Source organism: Astyanax mexicanus, chromosome 12, assembly GCF_023375975.1.
Source record: "Astyanax mexicanus isolate ESR-SI-001 chromosome 12, AstMex3_surface, whole genome shotgun sequence".
Classification (NCBI taxonomy): Eukaryota; Metazoa; Chordata; class Actinopteri; order Characiformes; family Acestrorhamphidae; genus Astyanax; species Astyanax mexicanus.
The window spans coordinates 49179037-49197220 of NC_064419.1; the positions used below are offsets into that span (position 1 = coordinate 49179037).

The following is an 18184-nucleotide window of genomic DNA, read 5'->3' on the forward strand; positions in this document are numbered from 1 at the left end:
CTCCTTCCTGTCTGGCCCTGACACCCGTATTCCTCTCCATATTCCTATATTTCCTTCTCTATTTCTGCATTTCTCTCTGTATTCCTGTATTTCTTCCTGTTTTAATGTATTTCTCCCTGTATTTTTGTATTCATACTGTATCCAGCTCTGCTGAACTGGTACCCTATAAAGAGACTCTATTTCTGATATAATTTCTGGTATTGAATATTTCATAATGACAAGGCGAACTGTTCCTCAAGGGCTCCTGCAGTGACTCTGACACACTTGTCAGGAAGAACATTCTGAATTATGAGCTCCATGAAACAGTAGAATCATGTCCTTTACACAGATCATCATTTTCACTCTGGGTGATGGTTAATATGATAATAGAAACTGATGGGGCATCTCTGAGAAATCAAAAAAGTCTCGATAATCCAGTTTGATTTTAACATTTCATGAAATAACTCTAGAGAGAATAAAACTGAAACACCTGTCATCATTTTAGTGCGGGATTTTAGGTTTCATGGCTAAATTGGAGCAGCCTGGTGTTCAATCTTCATTAATTGCACATTATTGCACCAGTAAGAGCAGTAAGAGTGTGTAGGTTCAATTAGCAGGGTAAGAGCTCAGTTCTGCTCTAAATATTGCAATGCACACAACATTATGGGAGACATACCAGAGTTCAAAAGAGGACAAATTGTTGGTGCACGTCTTGCTGGAGCATCTGTGACCAAGACAGCAAGTCTTTGTGATGCATCAAGAGCCACGGTATCCAGGGTAATGTCAGCATACCACCAAGAAAAACCAACCACATCCAACAGGATTAACTGTGGATGCTGTAAGAGGAAGCTGTCTGAAAGGGATGTTCGGGTGCTAACCCGGATTGTATCCAAAAAACATAAAACCACGGCTGATCAAATCACGCAGAATTCAATGTGCACCTCAACTCTCCTGTTTCCACCAGAACTGTCCGTCACCACAATCAATTATTGTGCTCTAAAACCAGGTGTTTCAGTTTCATTCTCCAACACCTGTTTCTTCCTTGTTCACTTATTGACAAAAAATTTTAACACAGCATTAAATTGATAGTTGTACTGTAATAAAGCTTTAAATCTCAAACAGAACCTGGATTCTTCAGTAAGAATGATACGGTTTCAGTCTGTATCAGTTCAGAGTCAGGTTTGTGGTTTTAAGGAACCACTGCAGAGGAAGGTGGCTGATGTGTCTGATGGATGGCTTAGATGGGGGGCAGTTCATCAAAATGCCCATCCTGCTTCTTTCAGTCCAGAGATTGTCCCCCTCTCAAAGTCTGTCAACTAGAAAAGATGTATTGAAGTTCTTCTGAGAGGCTCGTCTAGCCGAAAACGATAATCAGAACAGAGCTGTCATTTATATCATATATATATATATATATATATATATATATATATATATATATATATATATGTGTGTGTATGCATGAATGAGACTGTATGTCGTTTTGCATTGAGTTTTGCAATATTGCATTAGCAGGTTTTAGGCAAAAAGAACTAGGAACTTTCCAGGAACTTTCTAGGAACTTTGGATGAAAAATGGATGAAATAAGAAAAAACTAAATAATGCAAAGAAAACAAGTTCATATTCATAAAGTTTTAAGAGCTCTGTAAAAAATAAGAGAGCACTTAAAAATGATGAGTTTCTTTGATTTTACCAAATTGAAAACCTCTGGAATATAATCAAGAGGAAGATGGATGATCACAAACCATCAAACCACCAAACTGAACTGCTTGAATTTTTGCACCAGGAGTAAAGCAGCATAACGTTATCCAAAAGCAGTGTGTAAGACTGGTGGAGGAGAACATGATGCCAAGATGCATGAAAAAAACTGTGATTAAAAACCAACCAGGGTTATTCCACCAAATATTGATTTCTGAACTCTTAAAATCTCTTTATGAATATGAACTTGTTTTCTTTGCATTATTTGAGGTCTGAAAGCTCTGCATCTTTTTTTGTTATTTCAGCCATTTCTCATTTTCTGTAAATAAATGCTCTAAATAAAAATATTTCCATAAATAGCAAAATCAGAGAAACTGATTCAGAATTATTTATTGCATTAAAAATGCTGTAATTTAAACCTTCAAATATCCACTGCCTTCACTAAAACCTTCTTGAACAAAAATATAAGGTTTGTCTTCAAACTCAGACAAAAAGATTTGGACTTTCCAGCAGAGCAAAGCATCAATTAGCACAAACAAACCGTTTTAGCTCTTGGCGTCTCAGCTGACCCTGTTCCCTCAGCAGGAACAGAACTCGCTCACGTTCATCACCACCGCGCTCTGAGCGCTGGGAGACGATCTGATGAACGCTGGAGATTTTAAGTGGAGTGCGTAGAGGATATTACCAGCTCCAGTGATTATCATAATTCTCATTCCGCTACTGAGGACCCTTCATTAGGACAGGCAGATCCCCCCACGGAGTCGTCACAGTGTCAAAACATCATCTCTCCAGAATTCAGCCAGATTTCACTCTGACTCACTCTGAATCACATCTAACTGTGATCTATATTACCATTCAGCTCTAAACTCACAACAATCAGCCTGTAATCTGTATACTCAACACTAGACATACTTAACCCTCTATACATACAGACCATATGCTCCTATAATATTCATATAAATGTCTGTGAAAAATATTTCACACTTCTTCTCTTTAGTGATAAAACTCCTGCATCTGGACTGCAAATAAAAAAACAGGAGAACCAGTGAGTTTTTAGGCTTTTTTTCTCGGTCACATGACATCAGCAGCGTTCAGTAGCTCCTCCATTTCCACTCGCTGTTGTGGTTTTTGTTTATGTGGATCTCCATGGAAACGCCCAAGCGCCCAAAGTGTAATTACGGTGCGCGGCAGTGGACAAATATCTTTTATATTAAAGGCGAGGAGACGAAACTCAGAGATGTGCGTCCGGACGGGACTAAAATTACCGGAGGAGCACGGAGTTCAGAGAAAAACAGTAGATAATTCAGCCTGTAATTTTCTCAGAGGACGTCTGAGAAAAACACCTACATGATCGTTCTGGACGGGAATAAAATCACAGAGGATAAAAAAAAACCCATAAAAGAGAAAATTACCCCAGAACCCCCTGAGAAACTAATCCTGTAAAATATTTTAATTAATGTATAAATTCTACCTCCACTGAAGTACAGAGTTATACAGGAGTTTCAATGAAGTTTCTCCAGCACTGAGGCTGGAGTACTATTAGCATTAGCCGCAAACCGCAATTTTCCAGTTCAGAGGTCAGTATTATTGGCCTGTAGCCTGCTGTGAACCCCGACTAGCACTGCTGGAGCAGCATTAGCATTACCTGCTAACCTTTCTCTGTTCAAAGGTGAGTATATCGGACTGTAATCTGCATGTTTAACGTGTTGAAACAAGCTACGTGGGACAAATCGCTAGCTGATAGCGCCCTGGCTTACTGGAACACTCAGGGAGCTGTCAGGCAGCTAGCGGTTAGCGGCTAATGGTAATGCTCCAACCTTAGTGTTGGAGAAATTTGTGAATCTAAGCTTACTGTAAATAAACAGAAGCGCTTTACTCACTCAAATAAACAATTTTTAGGTGAGAAATCTGTGTAGATTAACATCCAGCTCCCATTTAACTTTAAAAGAAAGTATATTTTTTATAACAGTTTTCTTTACTTAGCTTAGCTTTACCTAACTTAGTTAGCTACCCCTCAGAAGGCTCTGTCCGTATCCATAGTCATACCAAACTAAAGCAGAGCATAAATGAGCTTTAAGAGACCGTAAATATAATCACAATGTCATTTACTGAATAAAACAGTCCAGGTTATCCTGCGAGTCTGACGTTTGCTGTTCATAAATATTGAATTGTTGCTATTTAAAGCTGTTATTCAGCACTCCTGCATGTGTCCTGAAGTCCCTGTGTGAGTTCGCCATCAAATACGGCGTTAGTGATTAGCCGATACACCCTGAGGAGTGATAACGAGCCGCCGGGGAGGAACAGCAGGCCTGCCTGAGCTTTACATCATCCCAGCCTGACAGCTCCATCTGCAGATCCACCACCCGACTCCACCTTAAACACCGCCACGGCTGGACGCTACTCTACAGCTGTAAGTCTTTTTACACACACATATACAGCTCTTACAGCACTTAAAAATGATGAGTTTCTTTGATTTTACCAAATTGAAAACCTCTGGAATATAATCAAGAGGAAGATGGATGATCACAAACCATCAAACCACCAAACTGAACTGCTTGAATTTTTGCACCAGGAGTAAAGCAGCATAAAGTTATCCAAAAGCAGTGTGTAAGACTGGTGGAGGAGAACATGATGCCAAGATGCATGAAAAAAAAACTGTGATTAAAAACCATCAGGATTATTCCACCAAATATTGATTTCTGAACTCTTAAAACTACTTTATAAATATGAACTTGTTTTCTTTGCATTATTTGAGGTCTGAAAGCTCTGCATCTTTTTTGTTATTTCAGTCATTTCTCATTTTCTGTAAATAAATGCTCTAAATGAGAATATTTTTATTTGGAATTCGGGAGAAATGTTGTCTGTAGTTTATAGAATAAAACAACAATGTTCATTTTACTCAAACATAAACCTATAAATAGCAAAATCAGAGAAACTGATTCAGAAACTGAAGTGCTCTCTTCATTTTTTCCAGAGCTGTATAATTTTATTTACAATGCGACGTGCACCAACACAGACAAAATCCAGACACATCACCAATCCAGACTCCAGTTCCACATTTTACAATCTAACAACTGGTTGCTTCTTGACTGAAACGCTGTTTGTTTGGAGATATTTTAGTGTAGAAATGCAGAAGAGGTAAGACTTTACAAATCTAGAATTTAACAATTTTAATAGTAATATTAGAGGCTTATGCTCATCGCTATCTTACCCCCCACCAACAGTCTATTATCACTCCTATTTCCTCCTGCCTGGTTTAAACAGCAGCAGAGCTTCTGAATATATCTACACTGATGGGCGTGGTGTTCTGGAAATGAGGTGTGTTCAGGTGCATTTCTGGAGTTTTATCTTGTTTATCTTGGTAACAGAAAACACAGGAGCTCCACTGACTGAATACAACCTAGACAGACGCCAACAGTCAGACGTTCATCGCTATCTCGTTAACACAGGCGCTGTGCCGAGCTGAGCGTACACCCCCACTTATTACACACACATGAACACACAGCAGCACAAACCCAACTTTTACATCAACAATAAACAGAATAGTAAATAAAATAACATTGCTGTTCCCGTAAATGAGCTGCTGGAGCTCCTTCACAGCGTCAACCAGCAGCTCAGTTTCCTCTGCTGAGAAGAGTTTGTTGAACACGTCCAGGTAGCTGCACCGTTAAAATAGCAATCCACCAGTCAGAGCTCATCTGATCTACTCTTAAAGGGAATGATGAACAAGAGACACTCTGATTGGTAGAGGCATGTTTAGCATTAGTACAGATATTAATGGCCAGGGTGTTGCTTGGTGGTCGCTGATGTGTTGCTATGGAACAGCTGTTGTTTGCTAAAGTTCTTTTAGGTGGTTGCCACGGTAACAAGTTGAGTTTTAAGTTGCTTCTAGGTGGTTGATGATGTGTTGGTTGCTAAAGTGATGTTAGGTGGTTGCTATGGTAACAGGTTGGTCTCTAAAGTGTTGCTTGTTGGTTTTTACTGTATGTGATTTCACATTATTTCATGTTACGCCCAAAATTAAACTGACCCATGATTAATTAAGAGAATTAGTACAGGACTTTTGCAGGTTTTGAGCCGCACAAGGTGTACTTTCTCTGTTATGATATTATATTATCATTATATTAGTAGTATTTAATGCTCCTAAAATGACAATAATATCAATTATTGCAATAATTTCTGGGACAACATATTGTGACTGGCCCACACACACACTTTGTCTCTGTTATACAGCTATTGCCACACATTAAGTCAATTCCCCATGAAATACACACTCCCACACACACACACACACACACACACACAGGAAACAGCTGAGTCATGCTCCATCAGTGTAGAGCATAACTCACGCTGCGACAAGAGAGTCACCAAGTCAAGGTTGTCACATCTCAGAATCAAACGCTGGGATCAAACGTGAAATATCCCCGCGCTGTGATTGGCCAGATGGTGTCTTCGGGGGACGAGTCTCGGATGCAGTAAAACTGCACACAGCCGCCGCACCGCCGAGGCCTTGGAGACACTAAACAGCAGGAGGAAGGATGTATGCAATTTAGAGTGGCCTTGAATGTGGATTAAATGACAGTGTCAGCAGAGCAGCTGCATTCTGGGGGTTTGAGGCAGTTCTTTTGAGGTGAAAAGAGCTGGAATCAGCACTGTAGCACCTGTGATGTCACTGCGCTTTAATTTATAATATTAAATAGCTTCGTTTTCTGCAATAAAGGCACTGATATGTTGATAGTTGTATTGTAATCAGGAATTTAAATATACTGATGAAAAGTGTTTAAAACAATTGGAGGTACACTACCAAAAAGTAGCTTCTGAGAGCCTTTAGTACAGGTTTTAATGGCCAAGACGTTGCTAGTTGGTTTCTAAAGGTTAGTTAGATGGTTGCTATGGTATCAGTGTGGTTTCTAGGGTGTTGCTATGGTGGTTGCTAGTGTGTTGGTGTGGTGAACTGGATATAATGTCTTTGAGTGGGTGGTAGAGGCATGTTTAGCAGTTAACAAAACACTACCCAAAAGAAGCCTCTGAGAGCCTTTGGTACAGGTTTTAATGGCCAAGGCATTGCTAGTTGGTTTCTAAAGTGTTGCTATGGTAACACGTCGGTTACTAGGGTGTTGCTCACCCTAGAATAGTCTCTCACTAGGACGTACACTCCCCAAAAGAAGCTTCTGAGAGCCTTTGGTACAGGTATCAATGGCCAAGGTGTTTCTAGGTGGTTGCTGATGTGTTGCTATGATACAGCTGTTGGTTGCTAAAGTGTTGTTAAGTGGTTGCTATAGTAACAGGTTGGTTTCTGAGGAGTTGCTAGGTGGCTGCTGATGCATTGCTATGAAAGAGCTGCAGGTTGCTAAAGTGTTGTTAGGTGGCTGCTCTGGTAACAGGTTGGTTTCTAAGGTGTTGCTTGATGGTTTCTACTGTATGGGATTGCTATGGTAACAGGCTGATTTAGACGTAGTTGCTTGGTGGTTGCTAAAGTGTTCTTATATGGTTGCTAAGGTAATAGGTTGGTTTCTAGGGTGTTGCTAGGTAGCTGCTGTTGTGTTGTTGTGGTGAACTGGGCATAATGTCTTTGAGTGGGCATGTTTAGAAGTCAACAGTCTCTCACCAGGAGGTATACTACCCAAAAGAAGCTTCTGAGAGCCCTTGTTACAGGTATAAATGACCAAGGTTATGCTAGGTGGTTGCTGATGTTCTACTATTGTACAACTGTTGGTTGCTAAAGAGTTGTTAGGTGGTTGCTATGGTGACAGGTTGGTTTTTAATGTGTTGCTTGATGGGTTTTACTGTATGTGATTGCTATGGTAACAGGCTGGTTTTTAGGGTTTTGCTTGTTGGTTGCTAAAGTGTTGTTAGGTGGTTGCTATGGTGACAGGTTGATTTCTAAGGTGTTGCTTGATGGTTTCTGTTGTATGGGAATGATATGGTAACAGGCTGTTTTTTAGGGTGTTGCTGAGGTGTTGTACAGCTGTAGGTTTTAGTGGTTGCTTTGGTAACAGGTTGGTTTTTACGGTGCTGCTATAACAGCACTAGACAATTTAAAAAAGATTAACTTATCTTTTTTATAAATGCAAAAAGATGACTAAAAGAAGTAACTCTTGATCATTCTTTCCTGGGACAGGCCTGATGAGTGCCAGTTTCATCATCTCAAGTTTTCATCAAGTCGAGTTTTTGATGGTTTTTCGAGTGACTGCACTTTCAAAGATCTTAGAATGCTTCGGTTTCATTGACTGGCCTTCATTTTTTAAAGTATTTTTTTCTTTATTTATTTGAGTAGTTCTGAAATTTTGGGTGAATTTTTCTCTTTCCTTTGCAGTAAGGATGCTTCAATGATCAGCAGTGATTCCTTACTGAAAATAAAATCCTGCATAACTAAAATGCATGTTAAATACCAAAGAAACGTATTTATCAAAGAATTTAAAGCGCTGCATTAATGCATTTTACAGAGCCTTTGAAAGAGATAAGAAGATACGAAGAAAGAAAGATACTGTATAACTGTAAAACATGCAGGAATGTGTGTTATGTGTCTAGTGCTGTTATATAAAAGGTATGAAAGAGCACTAGACGGTTTCTAAAAGCTTTTTATCCTGGTAAAGGCTCTTCTCTGAGCTTTGAGGGTGGCTCATCAGAGCGCATTCACTTAGATACATCTATGCAAAGTTGTAACTCAGAAAAGCTTAATTGCATTAGCTGTTTAATTGGCTGTGTGATATTTCTCCATTAGCTCCATTGTGTTAAGAGGTTATCTCCATCTCGTAATGGATCAGCCTGCAGTACAGAGCTGATACACTTCATGTAGAGCATTTTTACAACCCTGATATTTCCAGTCAGCAGTGAGAAAGAGGAAAAGAACAAAAAGTCAGAAAAATATAGCTCTGGAATAAAATGAAGCGAATTTTACTATTTATAGGTTTATTTTTGAGTAAAATGAACATTGTTGTTTTATTCTATAAACTACAGACAACATTTCTCCCAAATTCCAAATAAAAATATTCTCATATAGAGCATTTATTTACAGAAAATGAGAAAAGGATGCAGAGCTTTCAGACCTCAAATAATGCAAAGAAAACAAGCTTTTGAACTTAGAACTTAGAGTTCAGAAATTAATATTTGGTGGAATAAATCTTGTTTTTAATCACAGTTTTTCGTGCATCTTGGCACCATGTTCTCCTCCACCAGTCTTACACACTGCTTTTGGATAACTTTGTGCTGCTTTACTCCTGGTGCAAAAATCCAGCTTCCTCTTGAATGTAGTCCAGAGGTTTTCAAATTTGTATAATCAGAGAAACACATTATTTTTAAGTGTCTTATTTTTTTTTTTCATTTTGAGGCCTCTTATTTTTTCCAGTGCTGTACAAAATAAAATCAGTGCTGTACTTCAGAGCTCTATTATACATAAGGCTTGGCAAGATGGTAAATATATATCTTCATAATATTTTTAAGACATGCAGTGTTTTCCATGCAGATAAAATGGCAGATTCTTAAAAAAAATACTGTTTATATATTCTTTTATGTACAGTACAGCTTTTTTAATTTAGTTTTTGATGCACATCATCCGTTTAACAGTGCTTATTACACTCTCTATAATAAAATATACAGTTATACCCCATCCTGTTTCCCCTGAAAGACTCATGAGACCCATGAACTCCATTACCCAGATTCCCTCAGTAACTCACATGACCTCACACACCGATCACATGGCACTACCCTGGTCTGACTCTCCTGATTACTAGATTACTCTCACCTGTTCATTGCTCTATATACTGTATATGACCATTGTTTAGCCTCTCTTTTTGCGGAGTATTACCCGTGGGTCCGTCAGAAAACAAAGCGTTTTTCTTTTACACCTTTTTATAGTCCTGAACTATTGTTTTTCTTTTTGCTTCTAAAAATATTGCCCGTATCCTGTGCAACAGAGGTAACTCTTGCTCATAATGTTTTTGATGAACCTACCAACACATGCACCACAGCAACACCTTAGCAAATACCTTAGCAACAAATTGACAAAACACCTATACCAATAGCCTATTCCAAAGCAACACCTCAACAACCACATAGCAACACGACACATACCAACAACATACCACAGCAACACTTTAAAAACCTCTGCAGAAAATGCTTTGCAGCACAACTGTTACCAAGAAATACGCCATAGTGATACCTTAGTTACCACCCAGCAACACCTCACCTACCAACACTTGTACCACAGCAATACTTTAGCATCTGCTACCAAGAAATACACCATATCAACACCATACTAACCACCCAGCAACACCTCAGTTACCAATACTGGTACAACAGCAACACTTTATCAACATCTACAGACAATACTTAGCAATTTCTCTGCTAGCAAAAAATAACTTTACCTTAGCATCACCTTGGGAACCATGCAGCAACACCTCACCTACCAACATTTGTACCCCAGCAACACTTTAGCAACTGCTACCAAGAAAAAAACATATCACCTACATATACCTTACTAACCACCCAGCAACACCTTACTTATCAACACGTGTTCCACTGCAACACTTATTAATTTCTCTGCTACCAAGAACTAACTATACCTTAGCAACACCTTAGAAACCACCCAGCCACATCTTACTTACCAAGACTTGTTCCACAGCAAGACTTATTAATTTCTCTGCTAGTGAGAGCTAACTATATCTTAGCAACACCTTGGGAACCATGCAGCAACACCTCACCTACCAATAACCTGTTCCACAGCAACACTGTTATTGGTGTTAATAGCCACACAGCATCACCTTACTTACCAACACTCATATCATAGCAACAATTTAGCAACCTCTACTTTAAATACATAGCAATTTCTCTGCTACCAAGAACTAACTATACCTTAGCAACACCTTAGAAACCACCCAGCCACATCTTACTTACCAACACTTGTTCCACAGCAAGACTTATTAATTTCTCTGCTAGTGAGAGCTAACTATATCTTAGCAACACCTTGGGAACCATGCAGCAACACCTCACCTACCAATAACCTGTTCCACAGCAACACTGTTATTGGTGTTAATAGCCACACAGCATCACCTTACTTACCAACACTCATATCATAGCAACAATTTAGCAACCTCTACTTTAAATACATAGCAATTTCTCCGCTACCAAGAACTAACTCTACCATAGCAACATCTTGTCAACCACCCAGTAACACCTGACCTACCAACACCTGTTCCAATACAACACATTAGCAACTGCTACCAGAAAATACACCATATCAACACCTTACTAACCACTCAGCAACACCTCACTTACCAACACTTGTACCACAGCAACACTTAGCAATTTCTCCGCTACCAAGAACTAACTATACCTTAGCAATATCTTGGCAACCACCCAGTAACACCTGACCTACACCTTTTTCACAGTAACACTGATTAACTGGAATCCCTCAGAGTTCCTGCAGGTCCTGCTCTCTTTAGTTAGTAATGATCTCCTTTATTATATTAACTTCACCCTGCAGTCCTCTAGATCCTGCATTAACTACAGCGCTAACGCTAAATTAGCATCACAGTCAGCCCGGCTAAATCTGCTGCTCTGATATCGGCACTTCCATTTTTTAAATCCAGATTAGCCTGGAATGCCCTCTGAGTGAGGAAGTGGATGAAAATCACCTTGACGGGGTTTTTGTTCCATCAGGAACTCAGATTCTGCTCAGAGCCGGGTAATTATAGCAGCCTGGAGGCAGGATGTGCTTTATTTCACTATACGAATAAAGCTTACACACACAGCGGGACAATATATATAGATATATATATCAAATATAAAGCTATTCATGAAACCGGACAGAGGTATTACCACCTATAACACCTTGAATTCAGTGTTTTTTATTATTTTAAAATGTTCTGTATTGTAGATTAATACTAAAGTCATATAAACTATGAAGAAAAACATATATGGAATTAATCTATGAACAAAAAGGTGTTTTATATTTTATATTCTTCAGAGTTAATTACTTTGAATTTTGAATATCTTGCCTCTTAATGTGTTTTTGTCAATTGCAGCAAGGGAAACATGGATATATATATATGGAAGTAGACAGGAAACTTGAAACACCTGGGGACGGGAAACGAGGGGGCGGAGTTACAAATAAACACAAGTGGGAGCACTACTGAAGACAAGGGCAAAGACAAAGACTTCTCAAAGTTTCTTTTAATACACTATAATATGCACATTTATATATATTCCATGGGCTCCATCTGTTTTGTCAAAGGTAGCTGATCCCAGGTGGTCGCTTTGGTGTTGCTAAATGGTTGCTGCGGTATCCCAGGAGGTTGCTAAGGGCCATCACTGATTTCTCCAGACTCTGCTCCCTTAATTTCCTTTAAATGAAATGTAAAATGTACTGATGATCAGTGATGGTTTGTTTGGAGAGTCATGTCTGTCATCTGCTGGTGTTGATCCACTGTGTTTTATTATCAAGTCTAAAGTCAGTGCAGTTTTGTTTTCCCACAAAATCTTACAGCACTTCATAGCACTTCAAAAAACTTGGTAACACTTCCTATGAACCCTGTATTCATATGTATTAAAAATGCATTTATAATGCATTATATGGCATGCATATTACCATTTAAAGACTATATAATAATGTATAATAACTTATAAGCACTTAAAGCAACATTCATAACACAATATAAAGTATAAGGGTTTATAAAGAAAGGGCTTATAATGCCTTATATCTGTTCATAAGTACATTGTACAATGTAGTGTCATTATGCACTATAACACATATTACCCTTTTATATAAGTGTGTAACACATTATAAAGCCTTATATACAGTCATTATTGACTTTAAGTTAAGTGAGTTTTCATATGCTTTTTAAACATGAAGTAAATTGTATTATGCTTCGCTATAGTGTCTTGACTGTTATGACTGTATATAAGGCTTTATAATGTGTTACGCACTTATATAAAAGCTTAAGTTGAGAAATCATAGCTGCATATTATAATGCATTATACCAAAATGTACCAAATCTGTTTTATAGTGCATTACAACACTACATTGTACAATGTTCTTATGAACAGATATTATAAGGCTTTATAAGCCCTTTCTTCATAAACCCTTATACTTGTAGTTGATATTGTGTTCTGAATGCCGCTGTAAGTACTTATGAGTTACTATACAGGCTTATTACAGTCATTATAAGGTATTATGCATGTCATATAATGCATTATAAATGCATTTATAATACATTATAAAATGTTACCAAAAACTTTTATTGAGATGCAGATTTTATTTTCCAGCAGGACTTGGCACACTGGCCACACTGCCAAAGGTTATATAAGTTATCTATATAATTTTTTTTTTTTTTTGGGATGCATTAGTATAAGATATGCCATATGATTACAGCATGCAAAACTAGAATAAATGGGTAATAAAAAAAATAGTTTTAATTTTCTTTTCTTTTTAAATGCACCAATTGTTCATAGTGTACATTAATTTTTTGGAGGAATCTAATTCCGTATAAAAAGGTCAACCCCACATGATACGTACTGGTGGCACACTGCGGTTATTTATACTGGTTATATAAGAGTTTCCCACTTCAGAAAAGCTGTAATTGGTCTCGGCCTTGTTATCTGTATCTGTACACAGAGTTAATTAATTCTATTCATCACCACAACTTAAAGCACATTAAATCTCCAATTAAAAGTCTTCTAAAGGGTACGACACCCTGCATTTATCTGCTAAATTACCACCCGTATATCCAGTGTTCAGTATATACCACCAGCATGCACAGAGCCCTGTGTTTAAACTGAGTTTAAAGCAGGAATGTTCTTTATTTATGCGTTTATAACATTTGTTCGCTTCACCGAGACAAATAAAACTGCTGTGGCTCATTTTATTAAGCATGAATCTGCTTTATGGAGACGTTAATATTAATTTGCTCGTAGCTCAGAGTAATCGATGCTGCCCTATAATGTGCAGAGCTGGTCAACCCGAGAGCGGCGGTATATAAATTATATAAATCTGCGCAGTGTTAAATAAGAGGCGGCTGATCAACCATGCTAATTCCCTTCGACTTTAAGCTGCGTGGATGAGCGAGTGCGTAATAATTTAATCAGATTGCACCAAAAAACATTTTATTTATACAGTACTTATCATCAAAGAATAGAAACACCCAGAAGGAATCAATCCACAGTAATTCTGTTTTTTCTTTTTTATCAGGACAATGCTCGTCCACATTCTGCTGCTGCTGTAGCTGCTGTATCAGATGCTAAGCTATGGGTCGCCAACAAAATGGTTAAAACACAAAAGTAATGTTATGTAGAAGAGCTTTGTAAAATAGGTTTAATACAGGAGAGTGGGAACTATTTATAGTGCTGAGTACAGGTGTGTGCAATCAGTACCACGGTGAGCCGGAACACAGATGAATCATGTTATCCAGCATGTCCGGAAAGTTGAGTGCAGGTTTATCATGGAAATGGAGTTTGTTTCTGGAGTATTAGAATCTATTTGAGAACATATAGAACATATATGTTAATACAATAACATATGCTGGAACTGAGTTTTAAAATGTATTTAAAGATCCTAAAATATTTCTAAATTATACCAGATTATTCACATTATTAAGCACTTCTTGCTAAGTAAACACAATAGACAAATATCAAGGACAGAAAAAAAGTCATGTATGTAATCATTGTAACATGCCTATTTTGGATGATATATTGTCCCAAAAATGATAAATTAGTCATTAACATAATAATCATAAAAAAACAAGGCTCTATATTTTAGCATTCTATAATGACCTGTCATAACTGCGAACCATGCAGCTTGATTTAGGGCATGTGAGGGTGCCTTTGCTATCGTAACGACGGGAAAAGTACACCTTGCGTGGCTTAAAACACCCAAAGCTCATGTAACTCATCTAATTATCTTAATTAATCATGGGTGTGGTTAATTTTGGGAATAGTGTGAAATAAATCAATCAGAGTGTCTCTTGCTCATCATTCTCTTTAAGAGTAGACCAGGTGAGCTCTGACTTTGGTGGATTGCTATTTTAACGGTGCAGCTACCTAGACGTGTCTGGTTGACACTGTGAAGGAGCTCCAGCAGCTCATTTACGGGAACAGCAATGTTATTTTATTTAATATTTGCATATTGAGTTGCCAAGATAGCGATGAACGTCTGACTGTTGGCGTCTGTCTAGGTTGTATTCAGTCAGTGGAGCTCCTGTGTTTTCTGTTACCAAGATAAACAAGATAAAACTCCAGAAATGCACCTGAACACACCTCATTTCCAGAACACCACGCCCATCAGTGTAGATATATTCAGAAGCTCTGCTGCTGTTTAAACCAGGCAGGAGGAAATAGGAGAAAAAAAATAGACTGTTGGTGGGGTGTAAGATAGCGATGAGCGTCGCAACGCACCTTGCACAGATTTTTTTAGATTAATGTGTGGGATGCTATTGGATGCTCAGCAGCTGATTAATTTCTTTAAGCACCATATTTAGAAGTTTATGGTAGATGGTACCATGATGCAGATCTCCAGGGTGGCACCGAACGCACAGTTCAACAGCCTGGAGCTCTTATACCCACAGCCACAGGGCTAAAACCACTCCTCACGGGTACGGCTGACTCAACCCCGCTGATATAATAATACAAAAATACCAAATACAGCAGATTCACGTTTTTACAGCAGCTGAGAGGCCGAGGCTGATCATCACCATCATCTTTCCCACGCAGATCCAAAAACTCTGATCATCTTCCCACAGAAACTCAACGCCAACCGAGGGGATTATATTTCCACCAGAATCCCTCTCCCAGCTCCGGAACAAACGATATAAATAATATAAAAACTGCTCTTACATAACAACTATCTGATAAAGTGGATAAATCTGATTCACATGTTCACACACAAACCCATCTACACTCTTATTCTTATCATTGATCATTTTAACATCTATTGTTAAAATGTTTTAGGCATCTTTGTGAATTTTAGTAAAGAAAAAGCGGTAACACTTTCTATGAATGTCATCTCTATAAGACTCTATAAACATACTCATTACTCATTATAATGCATTCATAAGGCATTATAAACATGGCTATACATATTTATAAAAATGTATAATTCATTATAGCAATGTTTATTATGCATCGTGACCTGTGATTATAATGCATTAATAGCTGCGTTTATAACATGTCATACATCAATACCTAAAAACTTTATCATGACTAAAAAGCTTCCAACTTATAAACACACCCTCAATAATCCTATTATATATATATAATATAATGTTTAACCACTCAAAAATTATTCTTGTCTTGAATATAATATTAATTATAGTCAATTATAATTTATTATAACAGGTCTTAGTGCGCTTAGTGCCAGACTTTCATTGTAGGACTAGATTATTAATAATAGACATATACTATTTTAACATATATATATATATCATAAGCACAGCTTATAATGTATTATGATCACAGGTCATAATGCTTAACAAACATGGCTATAATGGGTTATGCATTTTTATAAACATTTATAGCCATGTTTATAATGCCTTATGAATGCATTATAATATGTAATGAATGTGGTTGTAGTGTCTAATAAAGACACATTTTCTATTAATATCATCTCTATAAGACTCTATAAACTTACTCATAGCACATTATAATGCATTTATAAGGCATAATGAACCTTGCTATACATATTTATAAAAATATAACATATATCATAGCCATGTTTACTATGCAATATGTATTACTTATAATGCATTAATAGCTGTGATTATAATGAATTAATAGCTGTGATTATAATGCATTAATAGCTGTGATTATAACATAAATACATTATACGTCATTACCAAGAAACTCAGCTTGCAGTCCAGCTTGCAGAATTATGCATTACGACTAAAAAAGCTTTTAACTTATAAACACACCCTCAATAATTCTATAAATATATTTTTAACCACTCAGAAATTATTATTGTTGTAACGCGGGACCAGACGGGAGGCGGACGTAAAAGCGGGTAAGACAGACTTTAATGAATAATAAGTAAACAAACAAACAAACAGGGGAATAACGAATAAATATATATACATAAACAAACAGGGAAAACAAACAAAGAGCTAAACTAAACAGATAAGTACAAAACAGGGCTAGGGATATATATACAAAGGATAAATACATAAATATGTACAAAACAAGGAATATAAACAAACAAGAGATATAAACAAATAATACAAACTAAACAAAGAACTACAAACGTGGAGAAGAGCAAATAGGATACGTGGCAAAACTAAGCTAAGACGTGACGAGACAGACAACGTAGGAAGGTGCAAAGACCGACGGATAAACAAGGACTAAAGTGAGCTATAAATAGTAACATGAAACACTGAACACCTGGGGAAAGGGCGGAGCTACAAATTACACACACGTGACGGAAAATTACAGGAGAAACACAGGGGAACAGAGCGAGACCGTGACAATTGTCTTAAATATAATATTAGTTATAGTCAATTATAATGTGTTATAACAGGTCTTTTTGCGGTCTAAGTAGAAGTGCCTTTTATTGTGGGACTATATATTATTAATGATAGATATCAATGCTATTTTAACATATATATCATAAACACAGCTTATAATGTATTATGATCACAAGTCATAATGCTTAAGAAACATGGCTATAATGGGTTATGCATTTTTTAAACTATTTATAGCCATGTTTATAATGCCTTATGAATGCATTATGCATTATAGAGTCTAATAGAGATGACATTCATAGAAAGTGTTACCGTGTTTATTAGCTCAGTAAAACTTAAACTAGCATTACAATAAATATGAACAGCAATTTTACAAAAAGCAAAAGTTTTCCTTAAAACAACAAAACATCTCCTAATTTCTCCTCACACTCATTTGAGTTTAATAGAGTTTAATTTCTAGTTTTCATCATATTAATCAACACCTGGTTTGGTAAATTGATAAATTGGTAAATGTGGTAAATCAGGTGAGCTGCTGACGGAACTGAACATAATATTATACACATGCTGTATGAGGAGCATCCAGGAGAAATCTGGAATCTCTACACTTTGTTCTTCAGCTCACAGGATATAAAACATACTTATAGTTAAGAATGAGAATTCCTTGTTATGTTTTACTGTATTTATGTGTATTAGCATCTGTTTAAATCATATGTGGAGCTTTTTTCAGGTAAAAACACTCATATTGCTGATTCTCTGGAATGACCATTCATGCTTCTCCAACTCGCAATCCAATAAATAAATCTGGATTGGTGACAAATGTGTAAAAAGTTAGGTGGAGGGGGGATTATGGTACAGGGCGTTTTTTCAAGAATTGAGCTTAGCCTCTAAAGTTCCAGTGAAAGAAATCACCTTTAGGATGAACTAAATTGGAGACTCTTCGACAGAACTTCTCATCCAACATCATAGTCTGATCTCACTAATGCTCATTTGGAGGAATAATCAAAAACACACCAATAAACACACTCCTAAACCTTGTGGAAAGCTTTCCCAGAATAGATGAAGCTGTT

General features: G+C 37.2%; 2 protein-coding genes across 2 annotated transcripts in view; one reads left to right on the plus strand and one right to left on the minus strand.

Moving 5' to 3' along the window:
• Window positions 1–18184, plus strand: part of LOC125806063 (uncharacterized) — a 452361-nt gene that overhangs the window by 303670 nt on the left and 130507 nt on the right. The gene's annotated exons all lie outside the window — the stretch shown is intronic.
• ajap1 (adherens junctions associated protein 1) overlaps window positions 1–18184 on the minus strand; it is a 125844-nt gene that overhangs the window by 45719 nt on the left and 61941 nt on the right. The window lies entirely within an intron of this gene.